The sequence below is a fragment of the Pinus tabuliformis genome, chromosome 2_1 (assembly GCF_031772625.1).
Source record: "Pinus tabuliformis cultivar Carrire ecotype Pingquan chromosome 2_1, CPIR1, whole genome shotgun sequence".
Lineage (NCBI taxonomy): Eukaryota > Viridiplantae > Streptophyta > Pinopsida > Pinales > Pinaceae > Pinus > Pinus tabuliformis.
In genome coordinates, this window is record NC_142299.1 from 715,032,842 (window position 1) to 715,056,882 (window position 24,041).

The window sequence follows — 24,041 nt, forward strand, 5'->3', positions numbered from 1 at the left end:
ACTCCATCCTCCTAGCAAATCTCATCAACAAGAGAACACCCTCCAACATACAGATGGTTTTCTCTTGTCCTTGGGATCTGTGCATGCATAGGACTTGTTAGGGCACACAAAAATAACCCCAAACCACTGTCCAAGCACCGTGTTGCCCTTCTAGACTTGCTGCCTTCCTTCACTGCCCTTACCAATCCTATCTTCACACTGTCATGGACCTTGGGTACATCCACAAGGCCCTCTCTAGTTCACAGATCAGCTACAACAAGGGAACACAACATATTTCCAAGGGTTCACACCCTATGTTCTAACTGCATTGGCTTCTCATTAGTTGCGGCTAGAGAAGGAGACCCTAGACTAGGCCTTTTGGCCCTCTAAACTTCCTCCACAAGTTGATGTCTGCTACAAAATTCATTATGGCCTAGAACAAATGCATAATTACCATTAAAACAAGCAAAAAATTACCCTCACCTCTCCTCACACCTGTGGCTTTAGTTTTGCAAGAAGTACACACCCTAAAACAAAGAGAAACTCCTCCCAACTCGCCCTTCTTGCTCCATTCTAGCCTCATATCTTTGCTGTAATTTTCAAAGGTGTTTTTCTTGATGAGATTGCACTTAGGATGTCCCCAGATCTACAACCCTAGTGAAACATCGCAAAAAGAAGGCTAACCACTCTTGTTTGTCAACTTACTATTGTCCTTCTTGTCCATGACTTATTATGAAAACTGAGCGCTGGTTAGGGCATGCTACCATCCCTAAAGTCTGCCCAAAAATCTTGCATTCTTCTTATTTTTAGGCCTCCACAACTACATTGTACCTTCCTGAGATTGTAGCCTATATTTTAAGGCTCTCTAGGCCTCATGACTCCCATAAACAGAACTGCCATCCTTCTATAATCATACTTGGAGACTTGCAGCCCAAACAAAGATAAGAAACAACCCTAATCTATGCACAAACATGTTAGACTTTTCCTCCTTGACCTCAACCTTACTCTTGAAGCATTCAGTCCTCAAAATAGTCTTGAAAAGGCCCAACCAAACTCCTTTTTCTCCTTCACTAAGGCTGCTTCAGGTTTGTAGCTAGATCAAAGTTAATCTTGTGATATTTCACTCTTGGATGATTATCATAAGCCTCTCACATGACCTCCTTTTATAATTTTTCTAAGGGTTGCATCAAATTTCCCTTTGAGGGCTTGACAACCAGTCACAAGGCTTATTGACATCAAGTCGACCTTGACCTTGTGCCACCATGCCCACATTCAACATTCGAAAAATTCATAACCCTTCAATGACAACTTGGAATCAGATGATTTTTGCTATGTCGGATTTTTCTTGACGAGCACTATCATCCTTATCCATCACATGTCGAAATATCTCCATGGTTTTGTCCCCAACATTGATGGGTGCAAAACCCCAAGCTTAGGTTTCAAGCCCACAAGGCCACTTGTGGAGATCAATCCTCCAAACCCTCGATCATCCATGCTTGGAGTATCTCCCAAGCTACCAAAAATCAACAGGAACATACATAACAGACTGAAATTCGGCAACAACCTGGTGGATAACCACAAGGAGCGTTGTCTCAAACCTAAAACAGTCCATGAACCAGTGTATAACTGAGTTTCCTTTACGAGCATAGAGATTACTTACCACCATAGCATAAATGCTCGAAAACCTTGGTGTTATTCCCTCCTTGCCACCTTCCTTAATCACATTGATTAAATGTATGTGAGAGGTCACCATTCCATGTGCCTTATGCATGCAAAGGGTGATATATCGCTGCGCTGGTAACTTAATCATGACAAAATGACATTTGCAAATCCCAAAACTTCTGGCTCACACCCCAATCGGGGATGCCGATCCATATCTTGGTTATATTGATGGCTTTCTCTAATATCTTGTTCCATAATATAATTTAGAGTATTCAAATCCTCCCTCATTGATTGGGGTGGCCATGTGATCTCTAAAGATTGACACAACTTTGAGCAACCCCAATTTGCTAGGAAATCAACTGCTTTGTTTCCTTCTCTTCGCACATGAGATGGGATGATGTAGTCAAAATTATGAAGGAGATATCCTACGTCTTGCACTAGACGAGCAATACGCCAATTGTGGCTAAGATTTTCCCAGTTGGTTCCTTGGTTCAATTTCTTAATAATCTCAATCACCAGTTTAGAATAACCTTCTACCACCAGCTTTTTATACCCTGCACTTTTAGCAATAATGAGGCCTTGCTTGACTACATTGAATTTTGTGTCATTGTTGCTCCCAAAACCATAATCAACTGCAAATATAAATCTAGTCTGATTTTGCGGATCGCATAAGAGACTTTTGAAACCAACAGTTCTAGGGTTACCTTTACAAGCGCCATCAAATTTTAACTTTAGGAATCCACTTGGGGGAGAAGAGAAGTATTGTGGGGATAACAAAGGAGCTACCAGGATTTCCAAGAGTTCGAAGCAATCATATTTGGAGAAAGATTCAACAGGGTGAGGATCCTTCCTTCATGAGGTGCAACCTGCGAATCATCCGAATGCCATTTTTCTGCCAATATTGTTTCTCGAATATTATGGGTGATTTCATTCCATACTCCTTCCTAAGGTTCCTTTTGTTCCTTTCTTTCCATATAGCCCAGAGGAGGAATATGAGGGAAATTTACCAAGCACAATTAAGGACAAGGCTTGAGAATAGGCCTTTTCTCCAAAGAACTATAGATTCCTTACTGTGGTGGTCCCTGTCTAAGAAATAAAAAAGGTTGCCTAACTGCCGCCATTGTTGATCTACAAAAGAGCATGAGTTCAAGAGGTGCTCCATATCTTCATTTTGTTTGTCGCATAAGAAACATATTGATGGACCTTGGAATTCTAAATTTGATCCCATGTGAGGATTCGTCATTGACAAACTAGCCATAAAAAATAAGCAAACTTCGGCCATAGTCGGCTTGTCCAAATCTTTTTCCGTATAGGATTATACTGATTTTGGTTATCTTCGGTATTTAGATGTTACGCCTCCTTGATGTTGAATTTGCCTTTGGTGGTGTCACGTTTCCAAATTTTGGTGTATTTCACTAAGGCTAATATATTTTTGATGTGGGATTAATATTCATCATTTTTATGTGGTTAAACATGCTTAAATGTTCATTTGAATATTAGCTATATGAAAGTGATAACTAGTTAGCATTTAAAATTACGTGGTTGTCTAAAGCATTTAATCTTTTGAATTTTAATTGCTAGAATATTGTTAAGCCATTGAGCGTTTATCGATTATCTCGCATTTGGTAAAATTAATATTTGTTTGAGTTATTTGATGATAAATTATTTTTAATGAGTTCATATTTCTGCAGCATTTGATAAACAATTATTCAGTCATTAACTCCATAAGGCACTGGTACATTAACTTCTAAAATCAATCAAGTGCTAATTTGACTTGCTGTGTCTCCCAACCCAACTGGTCCACAGTTGGTCATCCTTTATCCCATAGGGTCTACCCCCCTTAGCCTCGGGAGACGGCTTAAACAGAGATATCAGGGATCAGGGTGACAGCCCCCGGTCTGAGCGTTATCGTGACAATCTGTTCGAAAACAGGTGGGAACCCCAGCGAAGGATGTCGGGGCCATCCTATTTTGCAATTTCCCTATATTGTAGTTCTTTGTTCATATTTTGCATTGGTCAGACACTGGTGGATTTGGCCAATACTGATGCTCCTTCCACTGTCTCCATCCTGAGTCTAGTTGTAAGGGATTCCAAAATTGGTCCACTATATAATGATTATGATTATTAGTGAACAAAAATATATCCCCTAAATCCTGTCTAATTAGCAATTTCTCCCTCTGTTGCCACGAGTCTTGCTATAAGAATGCAATTCTCCCATCTTTGATTCCCCAGAAAAAGTGTTGGTTTACGAGATCTTTGTTACATGATGCCAAGTTCCATATTGATGATCCCTTGGGGGTGTCCTGGTATCTTAATATATCCTCTAGAGACATCACATACCATATTTTCTGGTCTAGATACTTTTCCATAAGTCTAGACCTCCCTTTAGCCATCTCCACCAAAGTTTAGCTCTCATCACTTGATTCAAAGTATACGGATCTCTAAGACCTAATCCTCCAACCATCTTTGGTTTTGTGAGGTTGATCCACGATCTAGAGCCCATTTCCTTAATTTCCGAGCTCCTCCCCATAAAAACTTTTTAAATATTTTTGTCATAGCATTGCATAAGGATTTTGGAGCGGCTATACCCTATAGTTGGTAAATTTGTATTGATTGAAGAAAAAAATTTAGGAGGACAATCCTGCCCACCAAGTTGAGAGACCTGAAGGCCCAACCACTAATCTCAATATGAACTTTTTGAAGCAGTTCTTTTGCAACATGATGTTTTTAAGGAGTTAATCGCCAGGGGCATGCCCAAATATTTGATAGGAAAGGAACCTATACCGAAACCAAGTGATCTAGCAAGAAAGTTTTGGATACTCACCAGAGTGTTGAAAAAGAAGATGTTTGATTTATCATTACTAACCAAGGTTCCAAAAGCTGACATAAACCCATGTAGGATATCTTTGATCTTTCTTACTTCCCTAAGGGAGACTTGACAAAATAGAACAATCTCATCCACAAATTGTTGATCTTCATTATTATTAGTATTGCGTTTTACCCAAAGTTTTTATTTACATTTTATGTTCACATTAAAGTTTTGGGCCAATTTCCAAAAATAAAAAGTATTTGAACTATCCATTTTTTTTAGGACTTAGTTTATTTTCCAGTGTTGGAAGTGCATAAAAATATCCCACAAGACTTTACCTTGGCATGGACTCATACCCTGCATTATTTTTTTCTTTTACCATGGTGAATGAGTAACTCTTGGAGTAATTTGGTCAAGACCCAGGATCAAACCTAGCAGCTACCACTATAACACTGATATCATATCCTTATAACACCAATAGTATATCTAATAGTGTGTAAGCACTACAAGCAAAATACCTTCTAGTGGAGGTTTTTATGGAAGCCCCTATAAAAATAACCCAAAAATCCATTTGTAGTGGAGGTCGCTAGCGGATGTAAAATAAAATAAAATGGTGCGCTAAATAACAAAGACCACCGATGCATATACTACTCGATAGCACTGGAAAAGGGTTAAATTTTAAAAAAATGTTGGTTGTAAAATTCATTTTTACTAGTTTCGTGCTATATTATGACGACGAACCAATGCTAAACCAATACTATAATGACCTAGTGCATGAACAATATAGCACACACCGTTACTTGAATAATTGATAGCACTGGAAAAACGGTTAAATTTTGAAAATTGTTGGTGTTATATACACTCGGGGCACCAATGCCATTCTTGTAGTAAAATGCCTCGGTGCATAATTAGAAGGAGCACCACTATAGTTTCTAATTTTCAAAAAGATGCGATGTTGTATTCCAACGAAGCACCAATGTTGTTCATATATTAAAATGACTTGGTGTGTCTTCTAAAGAGCACCACTAGACGGTTTTTAATTTGTTAAAAATGTGGTGCTATAGTGCAACAAAGCACCAATGCAGTACATGTATTAGAACGCCCCGGGGCGTCTTAAAAAAGCACAGCTAATAGTTTTTTTAATTAAGAAGAAGAAGAAGAAGGTGCCCTTGGATATCAGATGCATATTTGTGGTTATAATATTGCACCAGATGAGGGTTAAATAAATAAAGAAAGAAAACGTCCTAGCCATAAATTTCATTTGTACCATCTAAAGTGTTGTAGAGATTTGAAGCATCGACGCCACTCTTGCCTAATGCAAGCACCCTGACATTCGTGATTCTCTTGCTCACAGTCTTTTCGTACCGTGCTCACTGCGTGGCTTTCCAATTTTCTCAAACAATGGTGAAATTTGTATTTCTCAATTACGTGTCAACAATGTCTCCTCAACGTCGAGCAAATGTTCAGGCAATGTCTATGTTTCTCTCTATTATTATTATTATTATTATTTTTTTTGCGGATTAGAATTGAAAACTAGCTCAAAAAATCTAGTATTTTTGAAAAAAAATAAAAATTCTTATGTGGTCTGCTTGATAGCTTTTTCTCGCATCGATAGTGGTGCACTTTATAAATTTACAAGGTGCATCGTCGTTTGGTGAGTGAACCTAACACACTGTGATTTTTGCGGTGCGTTTTGTAAATGTAAACACATCGAAAAGGCTATAAATTGTGCGTCGATGCGTACATTTTTAGGTTACGCCCGATGCGTTTATATTTACCAAACACACTGTAAAAATAATATTAAAAAAAATAGTTTGATATGTTCAATAACGTGAATGTTCCGTACTAGTGCGAAAGGGTTATACGTGCACACTAGTGCATAAGTTTGAGATGCACCGCAATGAAAATTTAAATATGTGAACCAAAAGTTGTCCGTCATATGTATGTACGCACTGTATTTAGTGAAATTGTGTTTGATATCAATCGAAGTCAGTGCATCACTGTTTTCTGGGCACACCGAAGATCTTTTTTTAATTGAAAGTTATGTTTCCATATTTATAAATACATTTTTCATTTAATAAAAAAGTTTTGTGTTTTATTTATGATGCTGATGTATTTTATATGTCAATCATGTAGCAGGGACATCAACAAAGGAAGTAGCAGTAGGAGTAGGAGAAAATGGTATACCAATACAATGTGGTCCGACCCTGGGAGGCCAAAGAGGGAGAGGGATTTATACCCTCGCCTATTAGTGTAACTACAAAAGCACTCTTGAGGAATGTAGGCCTCCTCAAGTACTATGAGGAGGTGTTGTCCTGTTCAACAACCCCCATTTTTCTATTTTATAATTTTCTTATGAAATTTATTATATTAAAATAGGGACCCTTTAATTTTAAAAAGCCTTTGATTTTTCTAAAACAAATAAAAAACTGAAAAAATAGAAAAAACCAACATAAAAATTCATAAAAAAATCTTATAATCAAGGTTTAATACTTAGGATTTTTAACTAAAACCCAAGTATTAATCCTTGATTATCCCAAACAACCGAATTAAATAGCCCCCGAGACCCAAACTATACTTAGGCTTAAGTATTAAACATATGTGTTATTTAATTAAATAACAAAATAAATCAGAGTTTTCCCCAAAAGTAAAATTTTAACAAACTCCGACTCATCCTGCTCCCCCGCATTGCAAATAAACAAAGTTCCAAAGGCTCAAGACCCCTCTTCCAAACTCCATTTCAATTGTGATTAGATCGGACTTGACAAGAAAATATACATTCCAATTCATAAGTCCCTGCATCCATGGCGATCGAAAAAGGTTCCAAAGAACTTAAGTCTTAACCTTAACCGATTGCAACTGCGATTAAGCCTGGACCTGACAGGAAAATCAATTTCACTTCATTAAAATCCTGCGTCCGCACAATCGCAAGAATCATTGCCCAAGTCCCGCTACCTATCTCTTTTGTGATATGTGATTAAGCCCAGACCCGACGGGATTATCCATTGTAATTCAATAAAATATCCCATTCGCGCAATCGCAAAGTTCCAAAGAGTTAAGCCTTATACGAAGTGCGATTGTGATATGATCTTTCATGACCGATTGTGATACGACATCATTAATGACATCATATCCACATCATCGCCACACCACCTGCCGCTTCATTTGCCATGTCACCATGACGTCATCCCGCATATCGCAAATCACAAGTCTTTCAACCACTTCTTATAGTTTGTAACTTCGATTTGCGATTGCGATAAATCATGTGTATTACGATATACAATAATCCCCGAACCCGATAGGATTATACAAGGTAATTTATAAAAACCTCGCGTTTGCGGCTATCGTAAATAAAAAAAGATCATCATTTCACTGTCTCCTGCCCATTCCAATTGCGATTTTATTTGAAAAGACCCATTTGGGATCTTGTATGAAATAATCTCGGCTTAAATCGACGCGATTTTTCTGAGTTCTGCCCCCGATTCTAATCTGATTGCAATTTTTTTATGATCTGCCCAAAACTCTGATTTCTGATTTCGATAAGCCATAAAGTCCACCTACTCACTTCGCATTCCTCTCCATGATGTCTGTGTCAGGATTTATTACGCTCTATGTTTTTCCTGATTTCCTACAAAACGTGATTTGTTTCAAATAAAATTCGCTTATCATCTCATTTATGTTCATCTTATCGACTCTTGTTTTCTGTGTTCAAGTTCATGAAAGAGGAGGGCAATTGTGCTGATAAGTGGCAGATCAATTCAAATAGATATACAAACATCCAAAGAATTCAATGGAACAAACGAAGCTGATCTATTTAAATGCCCTCAACGCTCTACACAATAGATTCATTTTGTTTTCTGCTATTTAAGCTTACTTTTTGTATGAAATAAAGGTCTTGAATTTTATGAAGAAAGGCTTACGAAAGCTTGCACTATTGTACTTTCATCATTTTCTCAATAGAACGATTGGAACATTGTTTAGGAATTTCCATAAAGAATTTTGAGAAGTTAGATTACTGTACTCCTGGAATCATCTTTGTGAGAAGGAATAATTTGCTGCTATTTCTTTTATGAGTTAAGCAACGTGCATATGGTATTTCTATCTATGTACCTATAATTTGTTCATAAACAAATAGTGAATTTATCTTTTCAGATTTCTTATTACATGGTATTTAAAGAACAATGTTACATGTATTCATTTCTGATCATGCTGCCATTGATATTTTTTTTTACATGTTAAGTAATTTGCTTTGATATTCTAAATGTGATATGAGTTATACACATTATTTTGATTAACTATTTAATCAAAGTAATCACCTTGAAATATTTTCGTTTCCATTGGTGTTTGAGCAATCTATATTGTCATTTACTAAGGAAAATCATTATAGATCACATCCAAATAAATGTTAAACAAATCCCAGGTTATATAGTAGATTAATGCATATGTTTTCCATTTAATTCATTACTGCAAATCCATGTATTTCACTTCACTATAAGCATTACACATCCATTCAATAACCTTTCATTGGGAAACTGTCCCATTATCCCCAGTCAGACCCACTACCTAAATGGAAAAGGAGCTGTCTTAAGTTCAGGACCGGGTGGTTTTCCCCCTGCGTTGAAGCAACGATTTTCAAGGCCTCAAAACTTTTTGGTGCTAGAAGGAGGGACTGTAGACTATGAATGGAAAGTGAGTCCAATCCAAAAACAAAAGGCCATTCCAAGGGTCATTCTCCCTCCAAATCTCTTACAACTTCTAGATCCCCTCCAGAATTTCCTATTTTTAGATCAGGAGTTGTACAATCTCCTCCCAGTATCTTAGAATACTTCCTGAGGTAATCCCTGTGGATTATACTCCAGAATCACCAGAACTTACAACTTTGATAAAGAAATTGGAAGATGTCTCCATTTCAGTAGAAAAGCTTGAATCATCCAGAGATTCTAAAGGAAGAATAACTTCTATTTTTCAAGGAACTGGCGCCTTAACTTGGTCCCAAAGTGAAAAATTTGGCATCTCGCCATTTGAATTTCCACTTCAATCCCACCAAATGAAAATTGCTACATCAGATTCCAAAATATCTACTAGTGAGATTACCTCATTCTCTTATTCATCAACATCTCCATTTCTTCCTTTTTCATTTCCTTTCTCTCTACCGTTCACTTCATCTATTTCCATTTCGTCTACATAAACAACTAGTGCTGCCTCAAGAAGTACTATCACAACTACCAATTCTTCTTTCATCACATCCACCCCCCCAACTGTTACAATGGCGGCTAGACCATGGTCCAATCTGGGAGATGTTCAAATGTCAGCACCACTTCATCCTCTACCAAAGCATCCTGAAAGATGGCTTCCCAAATTCAATTAGGATGATGGGATACCTGCTGAAGAGCACCTTCATAATTATATGTTAGCCATCAATCTCAATGAGGTAGATGAAGAAGAAGTTATTTTTAGATTATTCTCTTACACTCTTACAAGATCAACAGGGTCTTAGTACTTCTCATTACCATCCAATTCTATTACTAGTTGGGATATTTTGGACTAAATTTGGTGATGATCGCTCAACCACATCTCTTATCAATGACCTTTCCAATTTAAAAACAAATTCATGGGAAAAGATAAAAGATTTCAATTCCAGATTTAACAAATCGTTAAATAAAATCCCAGCTACTTCTAGACATGGTGTTGATATACAAATGGTATATTTCATCTCATCCTTCTAACGTAGAAATTTTGTAGATAGAGCTAATAAAAATACCTTGCCAGAAAACATGAAAGAAGTTGTGTATGTAGAGAAGGGGATAAATTCTCTAAAAAAGAAAAAACATCAGGAAGACAAGAAATTAAAAAGAGTTACGTTTAAGGATGAAGCTAAAAAGAAAGCACCTAAAGATCCCTTTGATCTTGAAGGCTTACAACAAGTCCTTAAAACTTTGTCTATTGAGATGGTAGAGATAAAAAATAAGTAGCCGAATCTTCTTCCAAAAAACTTTTTAGAACATTAAGAAGAAATCAACCACCTAATCCACAACCTCCAAACATGATCTCTAATGCAGAAACTGATGATGAAGATGAGGAGGAAGCAACATTTTCTGCTGATGAATCCCAAGATGAACAAATAGCCGAGTTAAATGGAATGTGGGAATATATTCTTCATATTTCTAACAATGAAAATGAATATGAAGCATTGCCTGTTAGCAAAAGAATTAAAGGTCCAGTTGATCCTATACAACCAATTAAAAAATAGAAACCTTCAACTTCCACTACTAAAGATAAAGCTATTATTAAAAAATTCACTTCCACTTCCCCCCAAGTAATTCCGTCTTCATCCAATTCTCCATCTTCGCCTAGAACCTTAGTAGTTTCAGATACTATTGAGTATAATATAGTTGAGGATATGAATAAAATAAAAGCAAACATTTCACTTCATGAACGCACTAAACTCAAACAACAACAGAAATTTCTACTAAAAGAATTGAATGCAGGACCTGCTTCTCCTCTTCCTACTGTTGTGGTATGCAAAACTTCTAACAGAATGGGTAAACCTCCTAGTCATCCATTATTTGATTCCTCTGATGTTATTCTGATAGGTGACAAGTCTAACTCACATACTCCTCCTTCTATTTTGACTTTTGAAATATTCAATAAAAATGTACATAAATGCTTGGTAGATTCGGGGGCTTCTTCGAATATCATGTTGTATTCAGTTTGTCTAAAATTAAACATATCACCCCAAAAAACTCCAGTTCACATTGTGCAACTCGATAGGAAAAAATTCAAAGTCATAGGAGAAATGAATTCAATTCTTATTAGATTATCTTCGAATCCTAAAGTCTGTCAAATAATTGATATACTTGTTGCTGATATCCTAGATTTCTACAGTTTAATTCTTAGTAGAGATTGGTCAGAAAAACTACACGGTTATTTTGCCACTGATTGGTCTCACTTATGGCTCCCATTTAATGGAAAGCCAAATCAAATTAGAATCAACCAAGAAAAACACATGAAGCATTCAGTAACAGATTTCGAAGGTGAAAATGAGGCAGTAGCATTTAATAACAACATTCTTGGAAACTACTCTACTGAATTATTTTTTTGAGAATTTTAAAGCACAAACGTCACCATTTATGAGTAATTCTGTAACTTCTCAAATTGAAAATTTTTCATAGACAGACTTTTCCAGATGTGTAAATATGCTAGAAAAACTATTATTTATTTATTTATTTTGGACATTATATTTTGTTGGGTCGAAATCAAGTGATGGTGCAGGAGCAGGTTGCATATTGATTAATCCTGAAGGTGTGAAGACAATACTGACTTACAAATTGGGATTCGAATGCAAATAATATTGTAGAATATGAAGCATTGATCCAAGGTATGTACAAAGCAATTAGCATTGACGTTAAATACCTTCAAGTTTATGGAGATTCAAAAATTGTAATTAAACAAGTAAGAAACATGATGCATTGTATTTCTACACACTTGAAGCATTATTAGTCTTTGGTTCATTCTCTCACTTCACATTTTTTAGCATTTAACATTTCTGGTTTTCCTAGGATTCAGAATGCCAACACTGACCTTCTTGCTAACATTGCACCAAAACTGATCCCATTCGAAGATTAGCGTCCCGATAGATTTTCTGTAGAATTAATCTTTAGAACATCCATCCTTGATAATATCACCAATTCGCGGGTATTTAATGATGATGAAGACATTTTAAGCTTCTTAACTTCTGAAAAATCATATGATGACCAAATAATTGATGAAGATGAACACCACAATAAATTAAAACATAAAATAGAGGATAATCCTATACCCAAATCTGTAGTTAAACTTGAGGATCTATATGATTTAAAAGACATATTTAAAAGAGTTACTAATTCAAAACTGAAGAGTTCAACTTTGAGATTTGAATTAATAAATATTGGGACATATCTTAAACCTCAGAACATCAATTTAGGACTTGGTCTCTCGTCTGAAGAAATATTATCCTTCATTCATTTGTTAAAAAAATATAAGGATGTCTTTGCTTGGAGTTACGAAGATCTCAAAACATTTGACACTTCCATCATTCAACATACAATCCCGATGATATCTAATGATAAACCTATCCAACAAAAATTAAGGAAAATTCATCTGAACTTAGAAAATCAAATCAAAACAGAATTGAATAAACTCCTTAAGGCTAAAATCATTTTTCCTGTTAGGCATTCAAGATGGGTTTCCAACTTGGTACCTGTTAGGAAGAAAAATGGTGATATCCACATTTGTATAGATTTTAGGAATCTTAATAAGGCCAGTCAAAAGGATAATTTCCCTCTACCCACTATGGAACAGATTTTACGATCAATTGCTGGTTCCAAACTTATGTCTTTCCTTGATGATTTCTCAGGATACAATCAAATCATGGTCCACCCAGATGATAGCCTAAATACTACTTTTATTACCAAATGGGGAACTTATGCATACCAAAAAATGCCATTCAGTTTAATAAATGCAGGGGCTACTTTCCAATGAGCCATGGATATAGCTTTCAATGGTCTGTTAAATAAAATAGTTGTTGTTTATTTATATGACATCACTGTTTATTCAAAGAACATAAATAATTATCTGCAGGACTTTAAATAATTTTTTGAATGCTGTAGAAAATATGGCATCTCATTAAATCCGAAAAAGCCTTTTTTCGCTCTTAGTGAAGGGAAACTTTTAGGATTCATTGTGTCAAAAAATGGAATTTTAATTGATGCTGATAAAATAAAGGAAATTTTAGAAATTTCTCCAACATATAACAAAAAAAGCATGCACTCATTTTTTGGGTAGATCAATTTTGTCAAAAGGTTTGTCCCTGATTTCTCACAAATTATTTTGCCATTACAACAAATGATTAAGAAAGACAGTTTTTAAATGGGGTCATCATGAAAAGCAAGCATTCGATTTAATCAAATAGGAAATTATCGATGCTCCTTCTTTAAATACTCCAAATTTCTCCGATCATTTCATCTTATACACTTTTGCTTCTTCAACGTCTTATGCTGCTGTTTTGACACAAATTAATAATCATAAAATTGAAGCACCCATCTCATTTTTCAGTTCAAATTTTCAGGGTGCTGAATTGAATTATTCAAAAGTAGAAAAAGAAAAGAATTTGTTGTATATAAATATGTAAAGCATTTTAGACCTTTTCTTTTAAAAACACACATGAAAGTAATAGTCCCATTCCCAGTAGTGAGGCAATTACTAATGCAGAAAGAATTAGGAGAAAAGAGAGCAAATTGGGTAATAGCTCTGCAAGAATACGATATTGAAATAAAACCAGCCAAAATTGTCAGAGGGCAAGGTTTCTACAAGCTGCTTACAGGAGAATCCAACATACTAGCTGAAGGGGACAAAAGTAACAATGAACACATTTATGAGGTAAGTGTAATTGATGTTGATTCCCAATACGTTGATCTAATTTTTTACATGAAAAATGGATATGCTCCTCTTGAACTCAATTATAAAAGAAAAAAGGCTTTACGATTAAAAGCAAGTCATTATGAGATTGTTGATAACGTGTTATTTAGGAGAAACTATGATTCCATATTGTTAAGATGCTTAGAAAAGTTTGAAGCACAAACAATTTTGCAGGAACTTCACGATGGACCAGTAGGTGGACATTTTGGAAGAGATAATACTACACACAAAATCTTACATGCTAGATACTACTAGCATACTCTCTCCAAAGATACCCACGCCTACGTAAGAAAAAGCAAAACATGCCAAACTGCTTCTAGAAGACAAAGGAAACCAGCCTCGCCTCTGTAGCTAGTCAACATCGAACAACCTTTTGAACAATGGGGACTGTACATCATAGGTGAGATTGTTCCTCATTCTTCTAAACATCATAGATATATTCTGACTACTACAGATTACTTCACTAAGTGGGTGGAAGCAATTCCGCTAAATGTAGTCAATTCTGAATATTTTATTGAATTTATTGATCAATTTATCATTACAAGATTTTGTTTTCCTTCTGCACTTATATTTGATAATGCATCTTATTTTTCAGGTACTAGTATGATTGAATTTGCAATTAGGAGAGGTTTTAAACTCAAATATTCTGCTAATTACTATCCCGCAGGAAATGGTTTGGCAAAATCCACTAATAAAAATCTCCTTAGAATAATCAAAAGAACTTTAGATCAAAATCAAAGAAACTGGCACAAAGCTTTAATATTTGCTTTATGTGCTGATAAGATAACTCAGAAGGCCTCTATAGGCACTTCTCCATTTAACCTAGTCTATGGGAAGGAAGCCAATATTCCATCACATTTAGCTCTTCCTTCATTAGCCCTAGTTCAAGTATTGATGAAACACCTTCTTCTTCATTGCAATTAAGAAATTCACAAATCCTAAAACTAGAAGAAGTAAGCGAAAAAGCCAAACTCACACACACAAAACATCAACAGATGGTGAAAGCTTCTTTTGATGCAAGTTCAGCCACACAAAGATCCTTCCAAGTTGGAGATCTAGTTCTCAAGTGGGACAAAGCACATGAAGAAAAAGGGAAACCTACCAAATTTAAAAAATTATGTCTTTGTCCATTTCAGATTGTTGAACAGATAAACCCATCTACATTTATACTTCAAGATTTATTAGGAAAAAGAGATTCTCTCACTGTAAATGGGCTCATCTTAAAAAGATTATTTTCTTAGGTTTACAAAAAAATAGAACAAAGAATAAAATCTGTAAAAAATCACTCCCATTGTACATCCCGCTGCAATTTATTTTCCTTTTATCGATTTTGTTAATAAAATGTTGAATAGTACTCTATTGACTTTTCAAACATCTCCTGAAGTTATTTTTATTTTTCATTTTGAAGGTAGGAATTTTTAAGAAGTGATTACCAAAATTGAAAATTAGATAAAAATTATAGAACTCTGAAAATCTTTTCCATGAAGTTGTAAAATCTTTAAAAACTTCAAAAAATGATATCCTTTTACTCTAGTTTCAGTCAAAAAAGTTATCCTTAAAAAGTAAAGGTCGTCTTACGACTTTAGAAATTTCAACTCGAATTTGTCATCCAAAACCCTTAAGGATTCATTAGTCCTCCCCATCCATTAAAAAGGGAATTTTTAGAGTGTATCTCTAAAATATAATAAATCTAAAAAGATAAGAGGTCTCACCACGAGTCTGGTTACCATGTTCATAGGGAACCAATTAAACTGACATTACCACACTGAACACCAAATTAGGGTAATGGCTTACAATTTTTAATTATAAGACAAGGGGTCGCATTAGGAGCCAGCTTGTTCTGTTTGATTATTATCGGTGAATGACATTGTCGTTATCTAGCAACTAGACCAGGACAATGGCTTTTTAGCATTAAAAAAAACCCTCTAACTACTACACTATTAAATGGATTGGGTACTGGATTGTTGTTGGTTAAAAGGTAACTCTATCGAGGCTATGAACGCCTGCTGGTAGCGGTGGCTCTACCTGTGACAAATGAGTACATTTTAAGCTAAGCCGTAAAAGGCCCCCTACTTTATTTTTATAAAATGATTAATGACTAATACAAGTAAATAGGTGTTTTTCTTTCACAAAAGTTTTTTAAAAGAGATTTCAATTTAATGACTTTTATAGTCAGGGTAATTTTATTTATATAAATGTCTCGAAAAGTAGTTTTCACTTCTTAGATTATTTTTATTGAATTTTTGGAAAATCTCATTTATCAGAGATAACTGGTTCTTCTAGTGAATCACCAATTGTTGTACTATTCAACAACCCCCATTTTTCTATTTTATAAATTTCTTATGAAATTTATTATATTAAAATAGGGACCCTTTAATTTTAAAAAACCTTTGATTTTTCTAAAACAAACAAAAAATAGAAAAATAGAAAAAATCAACATAAAAATTGTTAATAAAATCTTATAATCAAAGTTTAATACTTAGGCTTTTTAATTAAAACCCAAGTATTAAACCTTGATTATCCCAAAAAACAAATTAAATAGCCCCCGAGACCCAAATTATACTTAGGCTTAAGTATTAAACATTATGGGTTATTTAATTAAATAACAAAATAAATCGGAGTTTTTCCCAAAAGTCAAATTTTAACAAACTCTGACTCATCCCGCTCCCCTGCATCGCAAATAAACAAAGTTCCAAAGGCTCAAGACCCCTCTTCCAAACTCCATTGTGATTGCGATTAGGTTATACCCGACGGGAAAATATACATTCCAATTCATAAGTCCCCGCGTCCATGGCAATCTCAAAAGGTTCCAAAGAACTTAAGTCTTAGCCTTAATCGATTGTGATTGCGATTAAGCCCAGACCCGATGGAAAAATCAACTTCACTTCATTAAAATCCCGTGTGCGCGCGATCGCAAGAACCATTGCCCAAGTCCCTCTACTTATCTCTTTTGCAATATGTGATTAAGCCTAGACCCGACGTGATTATGCATTGTAATTCAATAAAATATCATGTCCGCGCAATCGCAAAGTTCCAAAGAGTTAAGCCTTATACCAAGTGTGATTGCGATATGATCTTTCATGACTGATTGCGATACGATGTCATCAATGACGTCAGATCCATGTCATCGCCATGCCACCTGCTGTGTCATCTGCCATGTCAAATTGACATCATCCCGCAATAAATCATGTGTATTGCGGTCACATAGATGCCATCCCGCAATAAATCATGTGTATTGCGATATGCGATAAGCAACTAAAAAAAAAGGCCTCTTTGGGATCTTGTATGAAATACTCCCGGTCTAAACCGATTGCGATCTTTCTGAGTTCTGCCCCTGATTCTAATCCGATTGCAATTGTTTTATGATCTACCCCAAACTTCGATTTCCGATTGCGATAAGCCGTAAAGTCCACTTCCTCACTCCACATTCCTCTCCATGATGTCTATGTTGGGATTTATTGTGCTCTACGTTTTTCCTGATTTCTTGCAAAACGTGATTTGTTTCAAATAAAATTCGCTTATCATCTCATTTATGTTTATCTTATCGATTCCTGTTTTCTATGTTCAGGTTCATGATAGAGGAGGACAACTGTGCTGATAAGTTCAAACAGATAGACATACATCCAAAGAATTCGATGGAACAAATGAAGTTGATGATGACAACAAATCATTTTCAGAAATTACTACCAAAAAATTGTTTTCCTTTAAGCATTGTTGAAGGGATCTGTTTAAATGCCCTCAACGCTCTACACAATAGATTCATTTTGTTTATGCTATTTAAGCTTACTTTTTGTATGAAATAAAGGTCCTGAATTTTATGAAGAAAGGCTTACGAAATCTCGCACTATTGTACTTTCATCCTTTTCTCAATAGAACGACTGGAACATTGTTTAGGAATTTTCATAAAGAATTTTGAGAAGTTGCATTACTGTACTCCTAGAATCATCTTTGTGAGAAGGAATAAACTGTTGTTATTTCTTTTATGAGTTGAGCAACGTGCATCTGGTATTTCTATCAATGTACCTCTGTTTTGTTCATAAAAAAATAGTGAATTTATCTTTTCAGATTTCTTATTACATGGTATTTAAAGAACAATGTTACATGTATTCATTTATGATAATGCTACCATTGGTATATTTTTTTTTACATGTTAAGTAATTTGCTTTGATATTCTGAATGTGATATGAGTTATACACATTATTTTGATTAACTATTTAATCAAAGTAATCATCTTGAAATATTTTCATTTCCATTGGTGTTTGAGCAATCTATATTGTCACTTACTAAGGAAAATCATTATAGATTGCATCCAGATAAATGTTAAACTAATCCCAGGTTATAGAGTAGATTAATGCATATGTTTTACATTTAATTCATTACTTCAAATCCATCTATTTCACTTCACTATAAGAATTACACATCCATTTAATAACCTTTCATTGGGAACTTGGTCCCATTATCCCCAGTTGGAGCCACCACCTAAACAGAAAAGGAGTTGTCTTAAGGTCAGGATCGGGTGGTTTCCCCCCTATGTTGAAGCAACGACTTTCAAGGCCTCAACAAGAGGCTACATCCCTGAAGGCGCACTCTATCTTGTTGACACATCTGATTCGCTGGTGCAATGTCCAGGAGTAGGGTTTTTGTGTCGGCCTTGAGGCATGGTATAGGATCTCTTAGGAGGACATATATTTTATCACTGGCCTATCCAGTAGAGGTAAGTATTTTCCCTAATTCCCTGTTGTCCCCCATGGGGTTGCAACAAAGAGTAAACTTGCATACTCTTAGAGATATGTTGGGCCTCATGCAGTTCGTCTAGCAGATTTTTAGGTGTGTGGTGGATAACTACGAATTTCTTATTTTACTGAAAAGGAGGTTAGGTGCAACTCATTATTAGTGACCACCATTGCACACTTTATTAGTGATGGGAAACACATTAGTTACCCTCTTTTGTATTATGTCGATTCTTTGATTCAAGGACCACGATGTATCAGATGGTCTACCATTTTTCTGAGGCAGTTTTGTATGGATTTAGATATATGTTTTGTGATGATACATGGGAGGATGAGCTTGTGTTTCTCTTCAAAGTTTTTTTGTTTATTTTTTGAGAGGTTGTCTAGAAACAAGGCCTACACTTGACCATTTCCCTCCTAGGATGATAAATGAGGCGCAGATGCGCATGTAGGGCCAGATGATGCCCAAGAGGGGCCTGTCGGAGTATCTCTCCAGGGTTTCTGCCCAGGCACTGGCGCTACTGGCCAATGAGGGTGACCACACGTTTATCTTTTTGTTGTTTTTGTACTCGAGTATTGATTGGAGATAGTGTCCCAACACCTCTTCACACCGGATGAGCCTGCAGATGGTAGAGGTAATATTAGAGTTTTCTTTAAATTAATCTAGTTTCATTTTATTGTCTTAATTAATTAGAATAAAATTTATTCTAGCACATTTTTAACTTGTTTTATTAAATTATTTAATGAAATTCTATAATTATTTTTGTGTACCATATATTTTGTAGACATCGACACATTCCTTGAGGACATGCCTCCTCCCCCACCGGAGGGAGCATATGAGGAGATGAATGAGGCCCAAGAGGGTGATGCACATCCTTAGGGGGCCGTGGGAAACCGGGCCCATAGGGCTGGTATGAGATTGAGGATGGACTACTACAATAAGTTGGCTAGAGTTTTGGTTGAGGAGGGAGTCCACCCTGCAAGGGCTCAAGACATCAACGCAGATCCTAGGTTCAAAGATCTCTCGAGGGATTGTACACATAAGATGATGACTCTTATGTGTCATATCGTCAGAGCTAGTAGGCTACTGAGAGCGATGAGGGATGCAGGGTATGCAACGCCAGATACGTCAAATGAGCCTTCACGTAGTGCTACCTCATCGGATGATGATGATGAGGGTGGTGATCATGCTTTTGGTAGTACTACCCCATCGAATCATGGTCAGGGTGTAGTACACCTCCTCATCATTTGCCTGATGAGAAAATGCTAGAGCTAGAGGAAGTGCTTCATGTTTCTTCTAATAGAGCAGACCAACCACTTCCTCCTCCACCTCAGAGTTTGATAAGCGTTAAGGATATAGTTGACCATCCATCATCTTCTACTTTAGACGAGCAACCTCCTCCTCTGCGTCAGAGTTTGACAGACGTTGAGGCAATAGTTGACCATCCATCATCTTCTGCCATAGACAAGGCTTCCACTACTACGTTTGTTGTATCAAATATTTGATTGCAGTTATTTGTCTTGTTTGTATATCTATATATATATGTATATGTATATATGTATATATATATATATATATATATATATATAGAGAGAGAGAGAGAGAGAGAGAGAATTTTTTTTGTTCATGTTTATGTACGTAAATTAGTGTTGATGTGTATATTGTTAGGTCATGTTAGATATGTTCATTTAATGTGCGTGCAAATAGATGTGTATATGATAGCAATTATTTGACATGAGATGTATATTAATTTGAGGATTGTGTGGTGATGATGTTAGATTACATTGTTTATGTTTTGTTAGATGTGATCACGATGATGATGCCTTGTTAGATTATTAGATTTTTGTGCTAGCTAATGACGTTTATATGTGTTAGAGTTGTATATAGTTAGATGATGATAGTGAATTTGAATGTGTAACTTATATGATGTTTATGTTTGTTAGATGGTTGTCATTATGGTATTTATTTTTATGAAATAATATTTAGTATAGATTAGGAATACCCTAGAGTAGTCACACGCTACCTTTTGTAGGTGGTTGGACCACCTAGCCTTCAGAGAAGGTACACAACATTTTCATCAATGATACCATTTTGTTAAAAGACCTGCGAAATTATTGTATACAGGCTGACACATTAGTGACCATGAACATCAAAACAATTACAACGAATTAAATTAATATGTGAAACAATATTGTTACATATATAAACAAATCAATAAAAATGTAATTTACCAAAGCCTGGATAATCATGTATGGTGTAAGAACATATGCCATACAACATAAAACTCCTCTTTGTTGTGATGGGTCTTGATACATCGTATACATGTATCCCTTCCCATAATTCCTTTAATTCATCTATTGATGGTTGTAAGTAGACATTATTATTCTTCATTTGTATTCTACTAGGGACTATGAGAGCCAACATAAGATGTTCATTTTTCATAGACAACCATGGGGGATATTATTATTGATCACTACTACAGGCCAAACAAAATAGTTGGTGTTTTGGAGGGAATATGGGTTGACACCATCCATGGCTATGTTGAGTCATAGAATTCGTACTTCATCCTTGAATTTTTCAGGCCATGTATCCTCTATATGCTTCATGGCTATTGAATTTGTTGGGATTCACATAACTCCCAACTCACTTCTGTGTGAGGCATGCCATCCTTGCAACATAGCTAATTCTTTGCAATGAAAGATCCTTTGAATCCTTGGGATTATAGGCATGTGCCTCAATATATTATGAGGAGGACCATGTGATTTACCCACTTTTTTGGAATTATGGTACTTGTCATGCCCACATTTTGGACATGTTTATTTTTCTGCATATTCTCCTCTATATAGAATACAATCATTTAGACATGCATGATATGATATGTACTCAACACCCAACATTTTCAACAATTGCTTTGCCTTTTCACAACTATCCAGCAAGACATTATCACTCGGAAGAACCTTATCTTTGAATAATTGCAGTTGGTGAGGAATATAATTGTACAAATTCAATATTTAACATTCGTAAAATCAACCATTTTTAGTGTTGATTGTGTGACAAGATTTCTCAAAATATAAGGGACTTTATTGATAATGTAGGTGAATTACCTCAACATTTCCAAGAAACATGCATTTGACATGCTAAACTTTGTTGTCAAGTTATACAACAACATCATTGTCCCCAACTGAGTAGACTTTGACTTATCACTAGGTCCAAAGAGAGGGTTGGTGGAAGCAGATTTCAGGGTTTAGAATAAGGTAACAATGATATGAGCATCATGCCCTAACTCATCGTTCTAGAATGCATTTAACAACATTGCCTCCATGGCAGTCGTTTAACGCAAGTAATCATCCATATCAACCTCTATTTGAGTGCCTCCATTTCTAACTTGTGATGAAGAACTACTATTGTTGTAGTCATTCATAATTGGTGAATATGGACATAGTGGGAATTGAATAGGTGGTTGATTCAACCATTCTTTGTATGCTTCCTCTCTGATTCTTGATCTTAATGCAACCTTCTCTCGAGTTTTCGTTGTAGCGGGGTGCACCGGAAGATGGTAGGTAGGTATCTCATCATCACCAGAATCCTAATTTCAAAACATATTGAACGTCATTAGTACAATATCAATGATATTAGTAAGCACGTCAATGCAATTGGTTTGTTGAAATTACATTATACCAAACAATTATTACCATCATTGATCCAGGATTGTGGCTGGAAAATTCCATGTTCCAGTTGGCAAGGTGAAGAGGCTGTACATTTTCATCTACCACCTGCTTGCGACATGCCACTCTTGATAAAAGCTTCCAACGTTTTTAAAATGGAGAAATATTGTTTGCATCTGAACTCAATTCTGAATCAGGATCCTGCAAATTTGGATACATTTTTATTCAAGTTGACATGGATTAAAAAACGTGAATTAGATAATCAAAGTATAAATAAAACTTGAACTTACTTGAGATAGAAAGGGAGAACTCTAGGAAGGACTTTGATTAGCAATATGGAATGAGCTGGAATTTGAAGAATTAAACATTTGATATTATTCATATTTTGTCCCTACATTTGAGAAAAATCATAAATAAATTTGTGTTCATATCTAAAATTAATTTCGAGAACCATGTAACCAAAATATGAATTTCAATATAGTTTTCAAAACATTTTTCAAGATGTTGACCATGTTGGACCCACCAACATTAAGGGGATCTCCCTGAAATGAAGTCCCAACTAGAACTCACACCATTTGGTGTAAGAGTCCCATCTGGTATAAAGGCCAGGTTGCCGAATCCTTAAACATTTTCCTTGGATCTGACTGTCAGCAAGAGAGAGAGATTAAATGGTGTCTTTGAAAAGCAAGAAGGTGTGCTTGGTGAGTGTTTAGTTGTAAATATGTCGAGGTTCTTTTACTGCAGATAGGGTAGAAAAGTGAGCCTCTAAGTGAGAGGTAGTAGTACCACACAAGAAGAGACACACATGAACTAAAAGGATCCGTCTAACATCCAACATAATAGTCCACAGAGGATGTGACAGTCGTTACAACCAACGAATGAAGAAAGACTTGTCTAATATCATGCGGAATAGTCCACAAGGATGTGACAACAATGACAACCATTACAACACATTCTCAATAAGATAAGTACTAAAGAAACCGAAATAGTTCAACTATATTAGCACATGTGAAAGAAAACATGAAATACAACCATACGCAGAATAGTCTTACAAACATTCACTTTACAATACATTTTGAATACAATATACATGATCCACAATGGTGATGTGGAATATGACCACTCATGACATGACATTATTGATATGGAGTGCTTAATGATGTGGAAATGTCAAGTGACTGTTGTTGTTGGGTGTTGGATGTCTTCTTGAAGATGCTTTCTTTTCACCTTTGCATGGCTTCGTGATGACGAATCTTTAATGATCTCAAGCCTTGGATAGTGGTCGCAAACTAGTGTCCCTTCACTTTCTCTTGATTGATCAACTTGTAAGTTCCTTTATAAGAAAATATTTAAGCATGCTCCCCTCCTTCTCCTTCTCCGTCATCTTGTCATGACATGATAAGGTACTTGTTCCTGCAATTCACTCATGACGATATGACATCAATATGAAAATTCCCTAGTATAAGATGATGCATTCTAATCCACCGACTGAGTCCAGAACAAGTGACAGGTTGGGATCAGGGACTCAGTGACTGTGCAATGCATAGTTCCAGTAGCCAGGGGAAAAGCTTGAACCCTGAGACTGCATAGTGCACAGTTCAGGTAGGTTTGAGGGTCAAGACTGCACAGTTTCTAGAGAAAGTGGGACAAGCTAAGAGAATGGGCACTGGGAAAGATAAATACACATTTTTGGGAGTCAAGGAAGGCTACAAAAATGTGCAACTGCGTAGTTCAAGTGC